General features: G+C 40.9%; 1 protein-coding gene across 7 annotated transcripts in view; it reads left to right on the top strand.

Annotated features, from left to right (window-relative positions):
• ARHGAP6 (Rho GTPase activating protein 6) overlaps positions 1 to 26257 on the top strand; it is a 552843-nt gene that overhangs the window by 319688 nt on the left and 206898 nt on the right. The window contains exons 1-3 of one of the 7 annotated variants that reach the window (XM_079911261.1): positions 20689 to 20763; positions 22248 to 22342; positions 24628 to 24742. The exons of 4 other annotated variants lie outside the window; for them this stretch is intronic. The gene's annotated coding sequence lies outside the window, so the exon portion shown is untranslated. Of the gene's footprint in view, positions 1 to 20560; positions 20764 to 21964; positions 22018 to 22247; positions 22343 to 24627; positions 24743 to 26257 lie in introns of those variants that run through there. 2 more of the 7 variants (XM_079911262.1, XM_079911257.1) reach the window with 2 other exon arrangements.

Below are 26257 nucleotides of genomic sequence, written 5' to 3'. Positions count from 1 at the left end.
CAACCCAAAGCTAGGAGCTCAGCCATCGATGGTTCTCAATGCTGGCTACAAGTTAGCATCATCCAGGACGCTTTCGGCACTTCCCTATCCGAAGTGTGGCCCTTAGACCAGCACTGTTGGTATCAAGAAATGCCAAACCCCAGGCACATCCAGACGCACTCAATCAGAATCTACATTTTAGTAAGATCCTTAGATAATCTCCATACGCATTGAACTTTGGGATGTACTGTACGATACCATACCAAAGGCCAGGAGAAGCTCCACTCCTGGAGATCCTGATTCGTTTGGTCTAGGGAGGAGCCTGGGCATCATTAAAAAAAGAAAGCACCCCCAATCTTCAGTTGATCAGAGTAGACTGTACAGCCAAGTTTGACAACCAGTGGCTCAGTCTTTCCCGCTCATGGGCCCTTAATAACCGATAACTATCAAGTACTTGGTTTCATCCATTATTTAAATTGCCTGTTTTAGAACTCCCAGTCATGTTTCAATGTTTTCTGACATATTACAAATAATCTTAATAATTTATAAATCTTCCTCTAAAATAGTCTTCTAGTTTGCATTTTAAAATTACTGTTATCACAGATCAGGGACTGGAGACGACTCATTAGTTTTCGTTGCCTTTAAGCCAGGGAAGACTCTTTCTCCAGCTCTAATACACCCACTTTCCATGTTTGGAGTCATATTATTTCTCACTGTCTACTTGCTTTGCAGTCCTGAAAATAATCGTACCATCTCACATCTGTTTTGATTTCTATAAAATGAGTAAATTGGGCTTCCCTGGGGGCGCAGTGGTTGAGAGTCCGCCTGCCGATGCAGGGGACGCGGGTTCGTGCCCCGGTCCGGGAGGATCCCACATGCCGCGGAGCGGCTGGGCCCGTGAGCCATGGCCGCTGAGCCTGCGCGTCCGGAGCCTGTGCTCCGCAATGGGAGAGGCCACAACAGTGAGAGGCCTGCGTACCAAAAAAAAAAAAAAAAAAAAAAGAGTAAATTTACTAAGTGGTTTGGTGGAAATAAATATAAGGGTATGGCTAAAAAAAGTTTATTTTTTTCTACAGATATATGATGTGGGGCGTTTAAAATGTAATATTCAACATGGATGTATTATTTCAGACACCATTTGTTAAATGTTGATGGTAAAGCGTGCTCTTTAGGTGTCTTCATTTAAAGGACTTTCAGTTTGTCTGAAAGTAAACTCAACTCCAAAAATCAAATTCAGTTTGAAACCCAGTTTTCATTTCGGGATACTGATTCTCCAGCCCTCCATCTCTCCTTGTGGTAAACCCACAAAATAATGTTATTAGTGTTTCACTTTTCTGTGGGAGGCTTTTTTATTTTTCTTTAATTTGGCATATAATTTGTGCATGTTGAAACTTGTTTTATTTCTGTTGACATTGGAAGGCAGCGAATATTAGTTATTATTTGTGGAAACATGATTGTTTAGAGCAGGGTTTCTCAGCCTTGGCACCATTGATGTTTTGGGCCAGCTCATTCTTTGTTGCTGTTGGCACTCTCCTGTGCATTTTAGGCTGTATAGCAGCATCCCTGGACTCTACTCACTAGATGCCAGTAGCATGTCCCCAGTTATAACCATCAAAAAATGTCTGACACATTGCCAGATGTCCCCTGAGGGGACAAAATTGCCCCTAGTTGAGAACCACTGATGTAGGGCAGAGATGAAAGAAAAAGAATCTAGGTTTCTTAAAAAACTAAAAATAGAGTTGCCATATGATCCAGAAATCCTGCTCCTGGGCATATATCCAGAGGAAACCCTAATTCAAAAAGATATGCCCCCCAGCGTTCATTGCAGCACTGTTTACAATAGCCAAGACATGGAAGCAACCTAAATGTCCAGCGACAGAGGAATGGATAAAGAAGATGTGGTACATATACACAATGGAATATTACTCGGCCACAAAAAAGAATGAAATAATGACATTTACAGCAACATGGTTGGACCTAGGGATTATCAAGCTAAGTGAAGTAGGTCAGAAAGAGAAAGACAAATACCACATTATATCACTTATATGTGGAATGTAAAATGTGACACAAATGAACTTATTTATGAAACAGACTCATAGACATAGAAAACAAACTTATGGTTACCAAAGGGGATAGGCAGGGGTGAGGGATAAATGAGGAGTTTGGGATTAGCAGATACCCACTACTGTATATAAAATAGCTAAACAACAAGGTCCTATTGTATAGCACAGGGAACTATATTCAACATTATGTAATAAACCATAATGGAAGAGAATATGTACGTATATGTAAAACTGAAGCACTTTGCTGTATACCAGAAGCTAACACAACATTGTAAATCAACTATACTTCATTTTAAAAAAAAAGAATCTATAGATGTTTTATGATCTAAATAAGACACTTTATTTCTCAGTGTTGCTAGTTTCTATTTTGTGGCTGGGTGAGGTGTTATCAGTGTGAAGAGCATTGGCACATTGGATTTCTATTTAGAGATGGTTACAAATATTTATAATAATTAGGTGAGAAAACTTTCTTCTTTCTGAATTTTAAAGCTCTTGAAGTCAAGTGGAAAATCAAGTCATTTATCTGCCACGTTCAAATAAGGAAATGACTTTGGCCACAATTATTGGAGTGCTTCAGGTGTAAGTGGCTGTTTTGTCTTGCTAATCTCAAGACCGAGGACCTCAGGCTTTCACTCTGGACGTGCAAGGCAGTGGGTCTCCACCCTGGCTGCTCACTGGCGTCACGAGGGAGCTGTAGAAATGTCATGCTTGGGCCCCAGCCCCCAGAGATGCCACCTCACTTGTCAAGCGTGGGGCATAGGTGTTTTTTCAATCTGCCCCGGTGATTCCAGAGCGCAGCCAGGGTTGACACCCGCTGATGTAAGAAGATACAGCTTTGCTGCCTTTAGCCTTCATCCATCACTTCCCCATATTTACCTGTGGCCTGTTTTCTTCCTATCTGCAAAGTGCTGGCCAAACTCTTTTGCCTATCCTTTCTTATTATTTTTTTAACCAAATGATTTTTTCCCCGGTGTTTTTCCTTTGCTCAGACCTGGACTTGCAGGGAAACTGCTGGCTCAGTCTAGTCCACTTAATCCATGACCTTCTTCTGACCGCTGCCTTCGTTTCAACTGTTAACCTCACTCCACCTGAAAAACCTTTATTGTTTTAAAACGGGTATTTCTTCTCTTGCTGGCAGATCATTATCCCTAATTCCCATTTATGTTTCCCATTATTACTTGCCTCTAGTTTTTCTCCTTACAGCTTAATTTTCTTTCTTTGCTTCGTGTTCCCTCTTATTCATGTGTCCATCCTTAAACGACACGCTTACATTTTGCCAGTTCTTCAGTGTGTTTCAAGATGCTGGGAGAGTATGTTTCACTCGATGCTGATCCTCGCCTGCCTGTTATTTTTAACTTGAGACCCGTGTGTTTTGTTTGTGCATTAGTTATTTAAAATGTATGCTCTTATGTCCCTGTTTACCCCACCTGAGCGTTTAAATGTGACACCTCATGTCTGCAGGGCTCCCAGGTTCCTATTATGGCTGGTGGCTCTGGGCCAGAGAAACGAACCCAGGCCTCAGGCATCTCGTCACGTCTGGATCCACCTCTCCCCTTCCCGCAAGACAAATTCACCTGCCTTATAACCCGGGAGCCAGCCTCTGCCTAAACCTGGTTGTCTCTATAGCACTTTTAAATAATATCTAAACAGTCTTTATCCTTGACTTGCTTGAAAGTATTTCTGCTAAACCCCACCAGCAGCTTTCATCTTGTTTCTTCAGATAGTTCTTCCAAAATAATTCATAAATTGCCTCGTTGCGAAAACTTAGGCCACATGCTCTCAATTCTAGTATCTGAATCACAGCAAAAAAGGCCCCTTGGATTCATCCCAGTGATTTTGCAGCGGAGGCTCCCGCAACACAATGAACGTATGGGCCCCCTTTGCCCTTTTCATTCGCTTGAGGATGGATGCCTTGTGCCCGCTCCGTCCTTTTCCCTCCTCTGATTTCTAAATCTCTGCAAGTGATTGTCACGCATAGCCAGGGCTGAGAACCACTGTTCTGCAGTCACTGCCCAGTTGGGAACACCTTGTGCAACATCTCACTGCTCACTTCGACTTAATGGAATTCAGCAAATCTTGAATGTGATAAGCATGTGTGTGGGTTCATCAATGTATAGCATTTCCAGGAAATATTCCCGGGGGAAATAATGTACAGTTTTCTTGAGCATATCATGTTATTTGTCGATTTTGAGTATTCATGCGCTCTCACGGCTTTTCACAAAATTATTTTTTTGTTTTGATACCTAAACTGTCATACCTTCGTCAGTAAGAACTCCTTTAAGCTGCCTCGTTTGCCCACGTAGCACCATCCTTGAAAGCATTCACGTTTCCCAGCGACAGCAAAGTATAGGAGATCCATCCTGATTTTCTCCTGCTTCATGCCATGGATTCAGTTACTCTCCGAGGATCCCTGGTTCTTCGGAGTGGGAAGAGTTTTCAAGACAAAATCTTGGCTGTAGGAGCGCACATCAGGTTGTTTGACGGAAGTACTGAGAGCAGCTAGATCTTGGACTCATGACCATCTCTGCAATTGAAATCCTTAGTTCTCTCGTGGTTTTTGTGTATCTCATTGGCCATCCTATAATTTTTTTTATCTTTATCTTTCTTTTCTGCAAGCTGATACTACAACATTCCTTGCACTTTTTTCAAGCGTTAAAATTCCTTTGCTCCTTTATTTACTATCTTTCCAAATTTCAACTCTGTTTGAATCAGAAAAATATGTGAGTAAGCTTCGTGTATTTTCTAATTTATGCTCAGAGGCAAGGGGAAACACCCTGTTCTCCTTTCCAGGCCCAAACTCTATTTCCTTTTATAGTTTGATAATCTCTCTCTTCTCCAGTCGTCATATTTTCTCAAGTTTTGTCACTCCTCAGCCTATTTCTTTATAAGCCATAGCCAGCTGAATTTTATACACAAAGTGCAAAGTGGACCTTCCTCTGAAATGAGAGGAAGTAAGTATTTTGTTACCATTTTAAGCGAGGTGGAGTTGAATGAACAGAACTACCCTTTCAGTCATCATATTGGCTGATCATTTGTGTCTGAAGTTACAGATTCAGGATATGGGTCAGAAATTTGGGATCAGAACAGCACAGCCACAGGTCCTTGTTTGCAAGGACCGCAAACAAGAATCAATAGTAGAACCACATAAATGTTATTTTCAGTGAGTTTCCTACTCACCCTGGATTGTTTTGTAGAGATGGTGAAGGAAGAAAGAGGTAATAACCAGGAAAGCCCTTTTGCAGTCTTCTTAACTTGATCTTAGAATAAGTCTTTTTTTTAAATTGAAGTATAGTTGATTTGCAATATTGTGTTAGTTTTGGGCGTACAGCAAAGTGATTCACTTGTACATATATATATGTATATATATATTCTTTTCTTGGTTCTTTTCCATTGTAGTTTATTACAGGGTATTGAACATAATTCCCTGTGCTACACAGTAAATCTAGAATAAGTCTTGATTTTGGAACTCACTCTGAGAAGACAGTAGGCAAACCTTCGCTCTCCAGAGGATTTCCCTCATTTGAGATCCTGAGTTTTGTCAAGTCACTTTAGATCAGCAATAAAACCCCCTTGAGAGTTTCCAGATTTTTCTCCACAAGGAACCATGAAGTAGGCTGTTTATTTGTGGAACTCCCAGTCCTGGTTTTTTAGAACTCCTTCCTTTGCTGACCTAAAGATAGCCTGCAGAAAAAGGCTCTTAAAAATACATGCTTTATTGATTTTGGAATGTTCTGGTAAATGCTAATCTGACTCATGTCTTTTACTTAGGGGTGGCTTTGGCTCAAGCCCCAGAGTGATTTTAGCCAAGAGGAAATAGAAAATCTAATAAATAATGTAGAGTTTACATATTCAGACACAAAATAATAATTATCGTTGCTAATAATATGACTACGGATGCCACACCCACCTCTTCATTTAGGTAAATTCCTAACAGATAGATCCAAGTGAAATTTGATATAAGTATAAGCTTCTTTGGACTTACTATTTTTGCCTTTTATTACAGGTGCGTTTTCATTAGTATTTTTGGTTAGTTTCATTTGTACTTTGATTTGTTTTGGTAAAAACTCGGTGACTCTTTAGTGACTTAGGAAACAGTTTCATAACGATGCACATCCATGTTTCAGGTTCATAAACACAAGTGATTATTCTGAGAATATCCTTGGAAGCTACATCTTTTGTTTGTTCTAAGATGACAAAGCTGCGTTGGCTTTGGTTGTACATATAACACATGCTCATTGTAAAAGTGTCACAACAGTAGAGAAAATAAAAAAGACTGCGTTGTAGTAAGAAAAACTTTTGTGCAGGATCCATATGATATGTGTATTCCTGCCTTATTGTATATGGACGTCAATGAAAATGCACCAGTAACTCACCAGTGAAGAGCCAGCCTTCACAAATACAGCTCTATGGGATTTTGTCTGGACATAAAAGCACTCTCTACATAATAATCATTAATTTAGTATTTAGTTAACAAAAACCTTTATATCTATCTGTTTGCTTATGTATCTTTGTGTTTGGGGGCATTGAAAGGTTTTTGAGGATGATCTGATGTCCCAGCTTTAAAACAAGTAAATGAAGACAGCTCCGTTCTTTCCTCCTCCGGTTGGGAGAAGTTTTAATTAGCTACTCATGTTAATTGCTTAGCCCATTATCTTTCCGATGGTGGTAGGCTTTCATAAAATGTAGCTGAAGTCTCCATCACCTTCGCCACCATCGTCGTCGTCTTCATTATTACCACCGTCACTACCACAACCAACACGATCACCGCCATCGTCATCACTGTCATAAGTCTTACTATTTTACCTTCTGCAGGCAGAGACATTCAAAGCCATTTCATATTATTCTATGAACATAGGGATTATCTGAAAACCATTGTGGTTCCTCTGCTTAAACGTTTGTTGTTCTATCTTGGAGAACTTCATTATTCATTGAAGAGCCATACCAATTATTATTATAGCAGGATGGTAAAACACACTATAAAAATAAAAGCCTTAAGAAATTTTGCTCACAGAATTACCAAGATATTGATAACATGTGTCCACTACTTGCTGGTGGAATAGATAAAAATGGGAAGAACTGCGTAGGGATGTGAATGGCATCGTCGTAATACTTGGTTCAGGGATGCTAAGGGGAGCCATGTGGCCATTTCTGTCTACATTCTTTCAGTGCACCTCTTTCTACCCTCTTCCCATAGTAAATTATTGGTCACTGGCCGTACACTTAATCTCGAAATTGCAGAACTTTCTCTTATGTAACATTATTTTTTACTTGTCTTATTCCTAATTCTTCATCTTAACCATAAAGAAATAAAGAGCACCAGGAGACAGTTAACTTTGTCATCTCTTGCCTCCCAGGATTAAAAATAGCTGTTGCTGCAGTGTTTGGAATAGAAAAGCTTAAAAGAACCTTATATACAGAAGTGGTTCGTACAGCCTTCTCTGCTGAATTCATGCCAGGAGATATTTTTATCCTGTTAGGAAGTAACTAAAAGCATTATTCAAGTCCGCCAGCCTCTGTAATGCATATCTCACAAATGCTTGTGATTGCGTGAGAAAGTTCTGTACTCCTCCTGGTGGCAAAAGAGGAAAACTAACAATAGAGTTCCTTGTAGGAGAGTGTTGATAGGTTATGAGATACCTAAATGTTGCCTTACGCTTGTAGCCAGTTTCTTGTGAAATTTTTGTCTCACCCCCTCAGGTTGTGTTTGCTCTTCGGACAACAAGTGATTTTTATTTTCTAAGGTCATTGGGATGAAAGAGATTTGACAAACAGGCATAACATTTTGCTTTAGAGACAGCTTGAGAAACACAAGTATGTCTTAAGTCGAGATGATTTCAGGGTCACAATAATATGTTCAGCATATTAGTCACAGAACTAGATTTTAAGCCTCATGACTATAGAAATAGATGTTGGGCTTATTTTGTTGTTATTGCCTCTGAACACTAATTTCTCTAACCCAGTAGACAGATGTTTACCCTTCCGTGATAAACAGAGTTTGGAGGATGTTGGCTCATACAAAGACTGTCTTTTTAAAAAGCGTGCTCACTACCCCTTATCGAACCCAGCTTGGGAGCCAGGCCCCATGCTCCACGATCACATACATCCTGGTTCAAGCAGTCCTTACAACAGCTCTGTGGGGGAAGGACAGTTCCACTCTTGATTTAACAATTTGGTCACTGCTCCCCTGAATCACATGGGTAGTAAAATGGTTCAGCCAACTTCAGATTTTTTTTTAATTGAAGTATGGTTGATTTATACTGTTGCGTTCATTTCTGCTGTACAGCAAAGTGATTCAGTTATACATATATATGCTCTTTTTCATATTCTTTTCCATTACGGTTTATCACAGGATACTGAATATAGTTCCGTGTGCTCTGCAGTAGGACCTTGTTTATCCGTTCCATATATAATAGTTTACATCTGCTAACCCCAAACTCCCAACCCATCCCTCCCCCACCCCCAACTCAGATCTTTTTTTATTCAGGACGCATGCTCTAAGCCATTGGTTCTCAATGGTGGTTCTCAATGGAGACAGTTTGGCCCCCTGAGGCCATTTGGCAGTGTCTGGAGACAATTTTGGTTGTCACACCTGGGGAGGAGCTACTGGCATCTGGTGGATAGAGACCAGGGGTGCTACTAAGCATCTTACAATGCGCACAGCGGCCTGGCAACACAGAGTTATCTGGCTCCAGGATCACGGGCCCCATCCCAGACCTAGTGAACAGGAAACTCTGGAGGTAGGGCCCAGGAATATGTGTTTTAACAAGCCTTCTAGGTCCTTCTTGCACACTCAAGTGGGACAAGCTGTGCTCTAAAACACCAGGCCATTCTGTGTCACGTTGAGCTGGACACAATGGTGTGGTTTCCTCATCACTTTCCAGTGTTCCATTGTCAAATAGAAGTTTCTCTTCAGGCATCCAGGAGGGGAAAGCCTGGCATTTACTAGGAACAAGCGTGACTCATGGGGAAATCAGCAGTTACAAACCCAGGAACCATGCCCAGCTGAAAGTCTAGGGGGCTCTTTTTTCCTGTTTTCTCAGCCTAAGGAGGGAAGTCTTGGAGACTCAGTCCAGGTTAAAAAAAAAATGTCAACCTAGGCACTGGTTTGGTTTGGGGTTCGATTATCTAAAATTAGACTTACAGTTGAATTTAGTAAAACCCTTCTGAAGAGGATAAGAGCCACAAAGTGTTAAATTGCAAATCACTTTGAGTTTCTGATTTACTGACAGCCCCTAAACAGATCTTCCACTCTCGTGTGTGCGTTTTTTGAATCATGAATTGTTTTTCGGAGAGCCAGTGGAATAATTATTTTGATCTGGGTGTCTCTTCAAAAAATTGCTCATTACTTGGTATTTTATGTGATTTTTGTTGAGAATACATTACAGGCAAGAAAGTATTGTAAAAAATAAAAATGTCAGAGAAAACGGACACGTTCAGGTAGTTTGTGCTGCAGTGCCCCACCATTCTCTGCCTCATTCCTTAAACAACACTGCTGTAACCCAAAAAATAGCATTTATTTAAAATTTGAAAAAAACAGTATCCCTTAATTGAGTCATTATATTGATTGGCTCCTTTGACTTCAGAAGGTTAAAATTTTTGTAAAACCTAGAGAAGATTTTCTAACTTGTCTGTTTTTTTCTTCGCCATCTATATTACGGCTAGAAAAAAATGAGTATTCTCCTAAAGTATTCTGTAAAGGTTGGCTGCGTTGAAATCGTCCAGGGTGGTAGACGAATTCCCTGATCCTCTTCTACTGGGATCTAGATCGAGTATCTGGAATGCTCAGAAACCACATATTTTTTTAACATCTTTATTGGAGTATAATTGCTTTACACTGTTAGGTTAGTTTCTGCTGCATAACAAAGTGAATCAGCTCTACATATACATATATCCCTATACATATATATATATCCCTTGTGTCTCCCTCCCACCCTCCCTCTCCCACCTCTCTAGGTGGTCACAAAGCAACGAGCTGGTCTCCCTGTGCTATGCGGAAACCACATATTTAAAATTTTTTTTATTGGAGTATAGTTGATTTTCAATGTTGTGTTACTTTCAGGTGTACAGCAAAATGAATCAGTTATACATATACATATACCCACTCTTTGTTAGATTCTTTTCCCTTATGGGCCATTATAGAGTATTGGGTGAAACCATCTTTCTTAAAACAGCTAAGTTTAGGAACTAGCACCAGAGCATGAGTCTTCAGCATCAATGACTTCCTCATGTGAAGGAATCAACCTGCTGCATCTTAGTTATGGTTATATTATTTTGGTGGCAGAATATTTATTGTAAATATTTTATCCTGTTGTTAAGTGGTCAAAAGTATAAATCATTGAACCCACAGGCTAACATATATGTAGAAGTTCAATAAGGATTTATCCTTATTGAATAAAGGATTTAACAAGTGAATAAAGGATAAAACAATTAATTCACTAAGTCATTTGCATCATCTCTGTGCAAGGTCACTGTGACTTTGCTAAGTGGAAAAAAAAAAAGTCCAAACCATGCCGCAGCCTGAGGATTTGGGGATAGCAGCATCACTGATGAATGTAATCTAGAATGATCGTTGATCAGGCACTGCTGAGGAAGGCTGGGAAATAGATGCAAACGTTTTCCAGATAAATGAAGTTTTACCCTGTACGTATTGACTTCCGTTTTCCTCAAAATTATTAGCGTAGAAACCTAAAAGTGTGTGAAGTGTCGTTTTGAGAAGTAGCACCGCACACCTACCCTACAGCCAGAGCTGGGCAGAGCCATGACTAAGCCACCCACGGCCGGCCTTTGAGAGGCCCGTGTTCGGGACATGAGAGTGCTGCGTGAGCCGCTCGTCACAGAGTAGCAGACTGAGGGGTAGAGTTTGCTCTGCCGTTCGGAACACGGAGGCCTCTGAAGATGTGTCTCTATTCCCTATGCATCTGCTTCTCCACTGCGGCTGTTACTGAGCAAATTCTGCTGTAATTGGGAGGTCTTCAGGGTGTCTCGAGGTGTGTGGGAATGTCTGCAGAGTCCCAAATGGCTCTGGACAGTCCAGCTACTCTAACTGGGTTTCCTCTTTGCCCTCATCCCTCGCTGTCCTCCAGCCCATCTCACAGACTCCTCTGCTTCGCTCTGAGGGCAGAGTTTAAGGCTGCCACAGGAAACCAGAGAACCGTGCTCATTAAGTAACCTTAGTTAGAAACACGCTATGAAGCTCATCACCTCTGGCCAGAGGGAGTCTCAGAGCTTCCCTATCTTGAGAGGAAAGTTCATTGGAAAGCTTTGGGTTTACTTCTGGAGTTGACATTCTCTTCCGGATAGTTCAAGCTCCTACATGACAGACAAGCAAATAAGTGGAGACATTTCAGTCATAGTTATTTCAAGCTCCCGTAGGAATAAATATTGCTATTTGTTGTTAAAGGATTTTATTTGTTAAGGCTCATGGCACATATTTTTATTTCTGGTGAGAATTCACAGAATTGTATGCTCTTCAAGAACCTAATTTGTTTGCAGATTCCTCCTTGTCATTTTGGAAGAATTCTTGTAGACTCCAGAGTCTGGGATACTTCATCTTTTCCTGTGCCAAACTTAGGAGTGACTAAGAGACAATGCTGGGGAACCCAAGTGACAGAGTAAGAAAAACAAGGAATATTCTTAAGAGCTCTTGTCCGTTTAGGTCATCGCTCCAGTGTAAAAACGGTGCGTTGGGTCAGGGGTATCATGGCAATAAAACAGGACTTCCCCACGAGCTTTTCAGTATCTTATGTGTTCAAAGGCTCTACAACTCATAACATGGAACTTATCGTGAACCCTGGGTCAGAGGCCACTTGTACTCAGGTGGGACATGTTTTAAGACAGTTAATCCGTGGAAAATGTATGAGAGAGATAGATGGATGTTTTGTTGTTTTACTAAAAGGAGTCACTCACTTTTTTTCAAGGACACATTTTCCCCTCAATCCTCAAGTAAGTCACTAGAGATCAGCAGCTCATCTGTGTAGGGTTTGGAAGGCAGGAAAAAGGAATGCTAGAATGTTCTTCATGCTTATCGATCTATAGTAAAGGTACAGTGTCTCTGAATATTATAATTTAAGGCAAAAGGGCAGGGAATGATCTAGAACCAATGATTAGCAGCAAGATTTTACTTTTGTACAGGGCTGTAGAGTTTATAGACTCTATTACGTAACAGTCATAGTAACTGTTCCTGCCTTGTGGGGTGAGGAGCGCAAGCAAGCATTATTAGCATCTGTTTATAGAAGAGAGAGATTCAAGGATTTACCAAGATCACACCATCTAGTAAGTGACAAAGCTGAGGTAAGAAGGAAGGCCTTTGATTCCTTTCTATGCTCACTTTCGGGAAATTAAAAACAAAAGGCATGCTTCAACATACTTTTAATTCTCTGATCACCTCTTTGTGTCTTTTTTTTTAAGATTTCTGATATTTGTAATACTTATTTCCTTCTTTTCACTCGTTAATGAAGACGGTCGTAATGTGATTTTAGCGCTGGGGGTTGGAGCCTCATTCAGCAAGGATCAAGGTTGAAAGCAAGGCAGGGAGTGGGAGAAGAGACTGTGAATTGGGGATTCACAGTCAGCAAAGTAGCAGTGTTGCATCTCTCTGCCTTTGTGCCTTCCTTCCATCTGTTCTGGCTTTTAAAGACCCTTGGGATTAGATTAGGGCCACCTGGATAATCCAGGGTACTGTCTCCATCTCAAGGTCCGTACACTTAATCACACCTGCGAAGTCCCTTCTACCAGGTTCCAGGGGTTACTGTGTGGACCTCTTTGGAGGGCTGTTACTGTGCCTACCACATCATATTAGTCAACAGATGAGTTTCTGGTACTGCTGTCCCACCACCCTCCACCAGGTTTGTGAGTATGTGCGCATGACCATCTCTTTATTTTCTTCCTTCTGTATTTGTATATATATTTTTGTTCTCTCTTTTCATGATGTATCACTATTTATCCCTTTTTTATGTTCTCTTTTCCCTTTGCTGTGTATTTTTTTTCCTTTATTATTACAATTCTTTTCCCCTTCTCTTTAACATTTTGTTTGTATTTCTTATCCATTTGGCTATTTTGAACTTGTTTTATCTTCCTGTTCTTTTCTCTCTAATTTAATTTTCTTATCACTTTCCTTTAAGCCCTTTTGGTCTCTATTTTTGTACATCATTGACCCAATCTTTTTCTGTCCTTCTTCAACTTCCCCTCCTAACCCTTGCTCTCATCCAGAATTCTTATCTCCATGCACACACATTGTTTCACTTTTGTGGCTCCTTCAGCCCTGACTGTGCAGTTTATACTTAGCAGACAGGATAGGTGGGGAAGCAGACATAGCAGGGAGAAGCCATTGGTGCTGAGAATTACAGCCTAGGCTTGTACAGTTCTGCCTTAGAAGGCCCCAATTTCTGCGTCCAAACGTGACCCTCTGGAGCTCCTGCTAAAATCTCTTAGGGAGACCTTGACAGACAAAAAGTACATGGTTATTGATTATACATATGTAAATATATCCACGTGTTCAATACGAAGGGTCAGAATAGAAATTTGGAGTGATCTGAATTATTTCGTATGGATTAAATTATTTTTGGTGCAGATTTTACTATTTTTACAACAACAGTGACAAGCTTTTAAAATATAAACAGTCTACATCATTGTTTTCTCAATTTATGTTTGTTTATTTTGTATAATTCTAGTAAAGTGAGCATTCGATCAGCTGCAGAATTTTCATTTATGGAAATTGCGGATAATAATGTTACTGATAATGCAATGGCATTATACATGTATAACTGAGGTTCTTAGTCTTCTTAGACCACAGACCTAATCCACACAGAATAATACCTAAGTTGTAGATGTTCTCTCCATAGAAATGCTCATGCACAAAATTCTATATCCATTTTCAGGAGATTCCATTCATAAATTCATTCTACAAGTATTTACTGAGCATATACAAAATGAACAAAACAGAAGTACTGTTGTAGACATGATGGATACATCAGTGAATAAAATAGTTCAATACGTCCTTTTTAGAGATTACACGGAACAGGGAGATTGACAACAAATCAATAAACGTGTAATGTGCCAGATGGTAATAAGTAAGAGGACAGAATGATGGAGCGGAGTTGGTAGGATGGTAAGGGAAGCTTACTCAGAAGGTGGTATTTCCTCAGAGATATGACATAATGGAGGAGCTGATATTTAAAGGATGAGTCAACCGCTGTAACATCTGGCTATCACTTAGATTCCTGTGTGGCAAGTCAGTTTAGACAGTTAGACAAAGCCCTTTTTGTCTGTTAACGTGAAGAGCAGGTTTTAATTTAATTTCTTACACATAGCCATGAGTAACTAGAAATTAGCACATTCGGGGAAGACATACTCTTTCTAAGTTATTTGGTTTTCCAATTTGACTAAGCAAACATATGATTAGCCATTGAAACCGTAGCGCCAAAGATGGTATTAGATTGCCCACTTCTGGGGAATTGACAGAAGAAATCATTGCAGATAAATTTTGAAAAGGAAATTTTAGAAGTCTGCCACCTTACATTTTTTACAGCATCTAGATATACGGCATTGTCCGGTAGCAATGTTTGTGATGCTGGAAGTGTTTTATGTTTTCTCTGTCCTGGTGAATAATCTTCCTTAGAGGTTTTCCTTTATAGCCACCAAGCCCCTATTGTTTGAAACACCCCAAGGGCCGGAAAGACCGAATCTCTACCCTAGAGACAGGCTTTCTTAAGATATACACGGTGGCTCCCAAGATACTGGCCAAGTAAGCTGCAGTCCTCCTGGATCCAGTTTTGGATTTTACAGCTGCTCTGTCTTGGGCTCACTCCATGCCTGGTACCACGGAGGGGGTGACTCTGTGAAGAAGGGCTTCTCTTGAAACCCCGGTCCTTTGCTTCAGCAGGCCAAGCCGTAGAGATGTCTCCTCAGGCTTGTGTTTGTATCTTTGGATAATTTCCATGGGTTATTGGCCTTGATTCTGGTACTTTACCTGCTGAAAGGCAGGTAAGTGCTTGGTCTCGATTAATAACAAGAAATTGCTTGGCCATTGGAATATTAATCAGAAGGGCAGATGCTGCTATTTCTGTCGAATGCCGGTCAACTTAATCCTGGTTGCCTTTCCTAGAGGAAAGACAAGTTTGGTTACAAACACTGTGTTTTATTTGTCATCATTCAGAGGCCCACTGCAAAGGAAATAAATCACAAATCAAATTTACCTCACCAACATCCTCAAGGTATGCCCTTCAGAATGTCACTTTTTTTTTTTGGTAGGTAGCTTTTCATAGTAAAGGCACAATTCCTTTATGTTAGTTATATGCTTGAAATATAGACTTTCTGTTTTCCAAATCCAGAGACAAGGATTTAATTTTCAAAATTAAAGTTCTCTGGTCAAATGCTAACCCTTGTGTTTTAGAAATCTGGGTAAACGTTGCTACCATTTTCTTTTCTTTCTCGCTTTATTCTTTCCTTTTCTTTCTTTTTTTTCAACACTGTCTTCATTATAAACTCAAGAGAGGGCTACTGATGTGGGGTTTTTTCCCCCCAGAGTGGAGAAAACATGATCTCTTGTTTTACATTTTACTTTTTATTTTACTTATCAAGCAGGAATTTGTTGGGCTGGTTTCTCACCTACTAACGTTCTAGTATCCTGGGATTGAGGACTGGCTACCACAGCTCTTTAAAAGGTCAATACTGATGGGCAGAGATTTAGCATTCTTATTATAAAAAGTAAATGGAAGTAAAACAATTAGAAAACATTCATATAAAAATTCAGACCATTAGAACCTTTAGTTTCACGTTTAGGAATTTGTATGAATAGTTTTTTTCAGTATCTCCTCATGGTGAGCATTTCTTGAGTAATTTTTTTGCACCTGACAAGGAAGAAAGGAATAAAGCAACATGAGCTGTCTTGGCTTTTGAATTTCCAAAGTCTTTCCTTAGCTTTTCAATACAATTAGAATTGTAAATCATTGCTCTAATTAAGTTCTTAATAATTTCCTAACTATTATTTAAGATGCACATGAAATGAGGTATATGAGATTAATACTCTAAACATGGAGATTTTAAAAAATAAAATTCTTTATCACTACCCCCTTATGTAGTTATATGTAGTGTATAGTTAATCACTGATTCATTAATCAGAAAGTATTTGTAGTAAGAAAAATAATGTCTAGTTGTACATATTGGAAAGAGGTCGTAAAAGTGGTAATAAATATAGATATTAAAATACTTTCTGATTTATGTACTTCATTTACCTAGAAAAATATACTTTTGTTGAATTTCCCATCCGATTTTAATGACGCGTCTAGATATTGTGAAAATAAAGCTGTAGCAGATCCTCGAGAGCCTTTGGAAGGAGAGAGAAGGGACATTTCAAAAGTAGCTTGGACTTAAGTTGCAGTTACTTATGGCAGATGGTCTTGTTTCCCTTTTTGTTTTATCAGATGTAAGTATTCATGTCTTAAAATTAAAAGCAGGACACAAAGATAACTCTTTTCTCCATTTAAATACAATTTTTCCTTACTGGCTTTAGGTCCTCAAGTAATTATACGTTTGCATTGTTTAAAAATATATATTGAGGGGCTTCCCTGGTGGCGCAGTGGTTGAGAGTCCGCCTGCCAGTGCAGGGGACACGGGTTCGTGCCCCGGTCCGGGAGGATCCCACGTACCACGGAGCGGCTGTGCCCGTGAGCCATGGCCACTGAGCCTGCGCGTCCGGAGCCTGTGCTCCGCAACGGGAGAGGCCACAACAGTGAGAGGCCCGCGTACCGAAAAAAAAATAAATAAATAAAATATATATATATATATTTTATATATATATATATAACGAGGTACATTAAATCTAAATTAAGATGATACAGGGGCATTTCCTATGTTACAGAGGAGTCTTTTGGATGAATTCGTCTATTCCAAATTATTATGTAGATTCTTAGGATATGAGCATAACCTCAAGTCCTAGTATTTACTTTATGATATACTTGCAGAAATCAAAGATATTGAATATCTATGTTACTACCTGTCTTTTCCCACTTGAATTCCAATATGTAAAACTAGGCATTGTCTTTCTCATAAATAATATTTGATTCATTTGTTAGTGATTAGCTATATACCAAAGGGATATCGGTAGAGAAAATTTTAGCAAAAACTTCTTTGTACTAGCTTTTAATGCCTCCATTAAGGATTATAATTATTTTAAATTATTAAAGTCGTTTATGAATTCTTCAAATTAAATCAGTTATTTGTCAGGGCAAGTTTAATTTTTTTTTTGTAAAGTACGTAATATTTTAATTAGTTAGGGCCAGATAGTAAATATTTTAAGTTTTTCTGGGCTTATGGCCTCTGTCACAACTCTGCCATTTTAGCACAAAAACAGCCCTAGAAAATACGTAAATGAATGTGTATGTCTGGTTCCAATAAAACTTTACTTACAATAACACGCGATGGGCTGGATTTGGTTGATGGGTCATGGTTTGCCAGCTGCTAGTTTAGAGGATAAACAGCCGTGTGCCTGCAGAACTAATTTGTTGAGAGGCGCACTTGAGTGAACACACAAAGTTTGATGCTGCCCATGTCCTTGCTGCCCATTCTTTAGGAAACAGCCATCCCTCCAATAAGATAATGGAAATGTGCTGGAGATTTCTCTCTGTCTACATGGAGACCTTCTTAAGGAATTTTTGAGATTTGTGCACCAAATAAGATCTGTCAGTGCCAAGTGTAACCCTGGTGGAAAAAATATGTTAACTCTACTTATCTTAATAAATATGTCCCCTTTGTCAGTCATTCTGATAGTTGGGTCAATCTTTATTACGAGCATATTTTCTCTTGTAGATTTCCTTTGAAAATGAATACACCTGTCCTCAAGGTGCCAAGGTGCTCCTCTATCTCAGGATGGAGCACGATTAGCCTGTAGATAGTGATGGGCCTCAGGAAACATGCCCAGGTAGTTCTGTGAGCGCTCAGTGGGAGAGCCCTTTTCTTTTGTTCTTCATGACATAGGTACTGTGTTCATCAGGTGTTAAATAAGTCAATGAATGAATCGATAGAAAAGTATAGTCTCCAGTGAGCTTTGAATTGCAGGAGGTAAAAATACAGCACATTGTGACTTCAAACTCAACATCCAGTTTTACGATGACCAGATAGTCAGAGATAAATTTTCTAGTGAGAGAATTATCCAACTTTCTGATCTCACTTTTCCCCTTCCATTGTTGACTTTACCCAAAGAGAGAACATTGGTCCTACATTAGGACTGACATCAGAGGAAAGGGAAATGTTTATAGCTGGAGACGACCTTAAAGATGAGGAAGGGGATGATGATTTTGATGTGACGACAACAATGATTGTGACCCCCATCGATTTAAACAGCAACTTACTGTTTACGAAATGCTATTTCAATCCTATCACTTTGTGATAGTTAAAGGTTCCGGTTCTGTGACTTTTGAAAGGCTAAAGGAAAGAAAGTGAAGCTGAAATACTTGGAATGTTGCCTCCTGATACACAATTAGGAAAAAGAGGAGACAAAGTTTAAACCAAGACCTAGTTTGAAGAATGTTTGTTCAACCTCCCTATTTTTCTAATATTCACTGTTTCTTCTGCTGGTAATACTGGGTTTTAGAATAGTATTACAGTCGGATTGCTCATGGCTGCCACTGTTGACACATGCAAACTAGGGGAATCTACCCAGTGCCAACTGAACACCCACGAACTGGAGTTTATCACCAATTTTCAGCTAAATGTTTTTGCTCCTGCTTTCCTGTGGATCTGCCCAAACTCTGATTGCAGCTCCTGCGTGTACTGACAACTTGATAATTTAGCATACCCAAAGGTCCATTTTTAAGGAACCATTCACAGTATGACTGTGCTCATTACCCTCTGATGTTTATCTTAACGAGTACCTTGTATTGTTAAGCTGTGAATAAAAAGGAGGAAATGGCAGGGAAGTGCTGGATACAGTGGAAGGGGGAAGAAGGCAGACCTCACTGATGATTATGATGACAACAGTTTCAACTACCATCATTTTGTAACATTTACAACGGGTGAGGACAGGATTGTTTTACATTTATTATCTCATTTCATCCTCACACCATTCCCCTGAGATAGATATTATTCTTTCTATCTTACATATAAGAAAATTGAGGCTTAGAGAGATCAAGATCACACAGGTAGTGACAGAGGCAGGATTTGACTTCAGTGCTGTGGCGTCCAAAGTGTATGCTCATAAGCACTGAGTGACACTGTATCATAATGGCTGGTCTCTACGTTGTGGTTAATTAGGAGTACTTGCAGACCCTCGCCACTCAGTGTGTGGCCAATCAAACCAACAGTATCAGTATCACCTGGGAGCCAGTTAAAAATGCAAAATTTCTGTTCCCATCCCAGACTTGCTGAATAGAATCCAAATTTTCAGAACAGCCCCAGGGGATTCGTTGCACTTTAAAATTTGAAAAGTGCTGGCTTAGACTTTTCCTAGACAATCGCTACTGAACAGTCTGAAGACACATAGAAACACTGTATCATCAGGAAGGGGGACTGAGAAAGAAAACAAACAGAAACAACTGCAATGTACGCGAAAGGTTTCCTGCTCCTGAAATCCACATGTAGAATAGTACAGAGTGGCTCAAGGGAGCCCAGGGGAACAGTGGATACAGTTTCATTCAAACCAGGACCCTTAGGAAAGGGAAAGGGTCACTAGCAATAATGACCCTGGGATATTGAACATAAACTGGAACAGCCCTAAGCAAACTGGGACATATGGTCACCTCAGTTATAGCACCCAAGTCTTTATGGTAAGAATCCATGAAAATATTAGGATTCTCTATTCTGTAAAAAAGTGAAAGTAGAGAGATGGGAAGTTTCAAGGCTACAGATTTTAAAAGGGTGACAATTACTTGTTTAGTAAATTATTTTATTCCACAAATACTTATTAAACCCTTTCCTCCTTTGTCATTTTTTTTTTAAACGTAGTCAATGTTATTCTCCTTAAACTACAAAACAGAGCCTTCGGTTGTACAAACATCACTAGTTACAGTCTCGCCAGGAGGTCCCGGCTGGGGAGGGGGCCGTTAGCGACCAGAACTCCTGAGGGGACCTCTTGAAAATGCTAATGGCCGGTTAAAGGACTCGAGGCAAGGGTGGTGCTCGAGGTGGCAGGGCTCCCACCCCAAGTCGGGGGAGGCAGCCCGACCCTCTAGGAGGGCCCGGGCGGGGCCCAGGCCCCTGCGCCCCGGCCGCCCGGCGCGGCGGCTGCTGCGCAGGGCCAGCTCCTCGGGGCCCACGGCGCCCGGACAAGGCCTGCCCGGAAGCGCCATGGCCACCTCTCCATGCTCCTCTGGCAGACCAGGGCTCGGAGATGGCTCCAAGGACCTCGGCTCCTCAGCTAAATCTGGGGACAAGCGTCCCGGGGAGGTGCGGGTCTGGAGGCCGAGGTCTTCCAAGGGGCTGGGTGACGGGGTGGGCGCGGGCGAGGGCGCCGCGGCCAGGCGCTCCAGGGGCCCCGCTGGCTTCGGCCCTCCTGAGACTCGCCGAGGACCATGTGCGCGCGGAGGGCGTCCCGCTCCGGAGACGCCATCCCGGCCGCCGTCCACGGCGCGCGCCGCTCGGGCGCGGGCAGCTCGGGCTCTGCACGCGCGGCCGCTCCCAGTGGCGCCGCTCGGCCCTGGCGGTCTCCGTGCGGCGGCGGGGACGCGGGGCTAAGCCCGGCGGCGGGGCCCGGCGGGGCCCGGGCGGCTCCTCCTCGGGCTCCTGTCAGGTACTTTTATAGCCTATGGGGCTCCGGAGGTGTACGTGATACCATAGTACTTAACAGAATAGGTAATACTGTACCCTTTCAGCTTGACGACAGCAGTATCAGGAAACGTGATGTTAGAGTAAGAGCTAACCTTATGGCAGTCATAAATTGAAAGCGTCTTTGTTCTTTTTCAATCCTGTATCTTAAGAAGTGATTATAGTCTAACATTTTTTAACTTAGGAATTTTAAAACAATTTTAAACAAATTAATGGAAGGTGAGTCCAAATGTGATCATTAAGGCAAGTCCGGAAGTTAGTGTTGGAGGAGGGGTAGGAATGCTGTTTTGGATGGTAAGAAAATAAACTTGCCCTCTCTAACGTATCCCCTGGATCTTCCGGCGCATATGGCACCGTGGGCCAGATGGGCCATGCTGACAATTGGTACACATGTAAGCTTTGGAATTCATTATCTTTTGTGGGTTTCAGAATGGAGTATTTATCCTAAGAGTTTGTCTACCCTGAGCTGTACCTCATAAATGAAAAGTACAACGTGTGCATCTTTCATGCTGAAAAATAAACAGCAACGTCATCTTTTGTAAACAGTAATGTAATATGCTTAGTGAGATTTACAGATGCATCCGTTTAGATAAACCATAAGAATCCTTTTTTTCTTCTCCAGAAGCACCACTTTTTTTCTACTTATTTTTTTTGAAGTCTAGCTAATTTACAATGTCACGTTAGTTTCAAGTGTACAGCAAAGTGATTGAGATCTATCTATCTATCTATATAGCTCCTTTTTCAGACTCTTTTCCATTATAGGTTATTGCAGGTTATTGAGTATAGTTCCCTGTGCTATACAGGAATCCTTATTAATAATCAGTCCTCATGCAAGACCCAGGGGCATGTATACTACATAGGAAATTTGTTTTATGACCACCATGCTTTTCCAGCGTCTAGAACTAATTCCAGCACATAGTAGGAAGTCAGTTAAAATTTGCGGGATGAGTAAATGAATCAAATGGCATTTCAGAGATGCTGAAAGAGGAAAGCACTATTCATCGTTCCTATTTTAGCTTTTTTCTCAGAGTGCAGAATTGCTCCAAGGCAGCTCGCGTAGATAGTCCCAGATCAGTACAGGAAACCAGGAAGGAGAGGGCAAAGATTGACCTTTTGGCTTTGCCAACTGTCTCTTCTATTCTTGTTTTGTTTCCTTCATTTGGAGAAGCAGATGTGCCTGCCTGATAGGATGGAAGCCTGAAAGCTTCAAGATCTGGAGGTAACAACATCCTGGTCTCTCAAACTTCCTGGGTGAATCATTGGCCAGCCACAACTATAAGATTTATCACTTCCAGAAACCCAGCCCCATCCGTGCTCTTATGAAATGGGCTTATGATCCAGAACAAGTAACAATAATTGGCAAATTATAGACAGCCGTACTGTTTATACATAATACTTCATAAGCTTAAAACAAGCTAATTTAAAGCTTGAAATATTCCTTTGTTACAGATAGTTCCATTTGAAAGTACTGGGTGAACTTGTCCTGTGGTAAAAGACCTATCACAATTGAGATTCGAATAAGCAGCACAGGCCCCATTTCAGAGGTAAAGATATATGTCTTCCTATCCAAATCCCATGCACTCATGCTTCCTCAGGGTCCACTCCAAATAGTGTCATCTCACTCTCCTCTAGCTTCAGCTTCTCCTCTACACACTTAATTATCTGCTCATATCAAAACCTTTCCTTGATGAAACCTCTCCTGAAAGCCACCTCTTCTGTTTTTTATAGCTAAACCTTGCATAAAGGCAGTTTACACTCAAAGCTACTTCACATACTCATCTCTATTCACTCCTCAACCCTCTGCTAGCTGGCTTTCACCCCATCGCTCTCTTGAATCTCCTTTTTCCAAGGTTACAGACGACCTCATTACCAATTCAGGAAGATGAGTCCTTATTGCATTTAAGCTCTGTGGCTCTGTTTGAATCCAGCTCTGTTTCTCCCTGACAACCTCTTTTCCTCCGTTTTCCGCAACTCCTTTATTTCTCCTCCTACCTCCCGAGGCAGTACATCTTGATCTCCTTTGCAGGCATCTTCTCCTTCATCTGTGCTTAAACACCTTTCCATCTCAGCCCTCTTCACTTATCGCTGTACACACATTCCCTTCACCCTGTTTTTTTTTAAATTAAATTTTATTGGGGTATAGTTGATTTAAAGTGTTGTGTTACTTTCAGGTGTACAGCAAAGTGAACCAGTTATACATATAGTTATACCCACTCTTTTTTAGATTCTATTCCCATATAGGTCATTACAGAGCACTGAGTAGAGTTCCCTGTGCTATACAGTACACGCTGTTGTTAATTCCATGGATTCTGCTACCATTTACATTGTTTCAGGATCTCTTCTGGTGCAGAGAACAGAGGCATGCTTGGTTATTTCAGATAGCAAAAATTCATTGTAAAGTTACAAGAGAAGGAATGTAAGAGGAGAAAAACGTCTTAGCCCTTGGGAGAACTGGAACATCACCCCAGGCAGGACACAGAAGGAACTCATCACTGTGCAAAATTTGAGTCTTTAGTGATGGTGGACGTTTACCAGGCTGTAGACTCAACTTCACCCACTCACTCACTATTTCCGTCTCTCTCTTTCTCTCCCTCCCTTCGTCCCTCCCTCCCTCAATCCCCTCTCTCTTTTTTTTAATCCATTTCTTCTCTCTAGTTTCTAATATCTTGACTCTTCTTCTCTTTCCCTCATGGTTTCTGCTCATTTGGGTCATCTGCTGCCTCCTACTTTTTGCGCTTTGACTACTCATAGATCCTTGGTATGTACACTTCATTCTATAAATGAAAACATTGCTGTAATTTTTATATTTACCTCCTGGCTGCTTTCAGTGCTTCTGGAACTAGGTGGAATATATATGTATGTACATGTGTATGAATGAATGAAAGACGGAGGGAAAGAAGGGAGGAATGCAACTTTGAACCAGATCCGCTCATTTTATCTTTGTGTCCTCAGTGGCTGCCATGATATATAGTAGTTGCCAGTTATTGAGCACCTACTGTATATCTGACATTATGTCATTTATGTATGTCTGACCTTCACGTGCTCCTAAAAGAGTTGGTATTTTCTCCTTTATAAAAAACATGTAAGGAAACTGGGACTCTCAGAGACTAAATCACTGGCTCTGGATCACCGTGCCAGGAATGGTGAAGCCAAGATTTCAAAACTGTTATGTTTTTTAGGAAATATTTCAATACCTGAGTAAATGAATGCAATATGGTTTCCTGCATTCATTTTTAAATAAAACTAGCAGTAACCAAGGTGTATTTTGAAAATGGTGATTGAAACAATCACCGTTACTTTGGCCTTTTATTTTATATTGGTTGGTCTTTTATATGTCTAGAATTTTTAGCTTGTAAAAATATAGACCAAGAGGGAGAAATAACTATCTTCAAATTTAGGAAGCCTGTTGGATAGGTTGTATGAATTAGAAGGGATTCAGCTGCAAGTAACAGAACGCTCCCTCTCCAACAGAATGAAACAGCAATGAAATTGCAATCTAACATGATCAGAAATCCAGAGTGGCGTGGGATCCTTGTATAGAGTATTAGAGTGGCAGGTCTTTCTCCCTGCAGGCTCTGTCCTGCTTTGTGTGTTAGCTTTACTCTTAGGCTAGTAGCAAGATTGCTGCATCAGTTCCTAACATCATATCTAGATACAACAGTGACCGCAGGAAGAAGTACAGGCCCCCTCTTCCTTGTCTCCTTCTTAGCAGGAGACTTTCCTAGAAGCTTCTGCATATCTCATTGGCTGAAATTGGGTCACATGCTGTGGCAATGACTGCCGGTTGCTGCCCTTTCTCTCTGCCTACCTTTCACTGCCTCCCATACAGCTAATTGTGACCATGTGACTAAGTCCCCGCCAATGAGGGCTTCCTGTTGGCTGAAGTACAGATGTCCTGTCCAAAGCCCAAGCAGCCATGTGGGACCTGAGGCAGCGACAGTCAGGTAAGCTCATGGGAGCCTCGGCCCCAGGCTGCCTAACACCTGACTTCTCTTCCCCCCGAGGGAATTATACTTGCATCTTATTTAAAGCCACCGTTATTTTTATTTCTTGCTCTTTTTCTAATTGTTATGCAATGGAACTTAATCTGATATCCGTTTCCCTTCTTAAAACAGTCCTGGCAAATGGAATAGTATAACCGCAACTGACTAAAAATATATAATGAGGATCTGTCATTGGAACCAGGGATAGGTCATCTACCCTTTGTCAAACGGGGGAGGGTCGGGAGGGTCGCATAGCCAAACAACATCAGACCTCTGTTAGGAAGCAGGAGGGAGGGGGAAATGACTGTTGGGTTGGCAACTAACAGAGGCTGCTAACCAAGTTAAGTAACTTTCCCAAGGTCATGGCTAGTTATTGGTAGAAGAAAAATTCCAACTCGGGTTGTCTAAAAGCAAGTTCAGTGGACTTATCTTTACCAGCTGAGTTGAGTTCACAATTTGTCACTGATATTATAAAGGAGATTCATACATATCTGGAATTTGTATGTCATTGATATTACAAAGGAAATTGATACAACCTCTATTACTTTATTAATTCCCTCTTACTAAGGTACAGATGGTTAACAGTTACCTCTGCATTGGTGAGAATTATATACATGTATGTAAATGTTACATGCACGTGGAAAAATGGCAGGCAGAGCAGACCACCTCAGAGTTCTGTACTTGGCCGAGCAGTAATGTGAGAAAAATTTGCCTTGCTAACGTTGTTTGACTGAGGTAAATATTGAAATAGCACGTATTCCAAGCACGGGAACTGGGCGGAGTGCGGTTCGGGGTGAACTACATCTTTATTGGAGTATAATTGCTTTACAATGGTGTGTCAGTTTCTGCTTTATAACAAAGTGAATCAGTTATACATATGTTCCTATATCTCCTGCCTCTTGCGTCTCCCTCCCTCCCACCCTCCCTATCCCACCCCTCTAGGTGGTCACAAAGCACCGAGCTGATCTCCCTGTGCTATGTGGCTGCTTCCCACTAGCTATCTACCTTACGTTTGGTAGTGTATATATGTCCATGCCACTCTCTCGCTTTGTCACAGCTCACCCTTCCCCCTCCCCATATCCTCACATCCATTCTCTAGTAGGTCTGCGTCTTTATTCCCGTCTTACCCCTAGGTTCTTCATGACCGTTTTTTTTTCTTAGATTCCATATATATGTGTTAGCATACGGTATTTGTTTTTCTCTTTCTGACTTACTTCACTCTGTATGACAGACTCTAGGTCCATCCACCTCACTACCAATAGCTCAATTTCGTTTCTTTTTATGGCTGAGTAATATTCCATTGTATATGTGTGCCACATCTTCTTTATCCATTCATCCGATGATGGACACTTAGGTTGCTTCCATCTCTGGGCTATTGTAAATAGAGCTGCAGTGAACATTTTGGTACATGACTCTTTTTGAATTATGGTTTTCTCAGGGTATATGCCCAGTAGTGGGATTGTTTTGAGTGGTGGA

The sequence above is a fragment of the Stenella coeruleoalba genome (assembly GCF_951394435.1).
Source record: "Stenella coeruleoalba genome assembly, chromosome: X".
In the NCBI taxonomy this organism is placed as follows: Eukaryota; Metazoa; Chordata; class Mammalia; order Artiodactyla; family Delphinidae; genus Stenella; species Stenella coeruleoalba.
The sequence above is the reverse complement of the archived record's forward strand: the minus strand, read 5'-3'. Positions and strand labels throughout refer to the sequence as shown.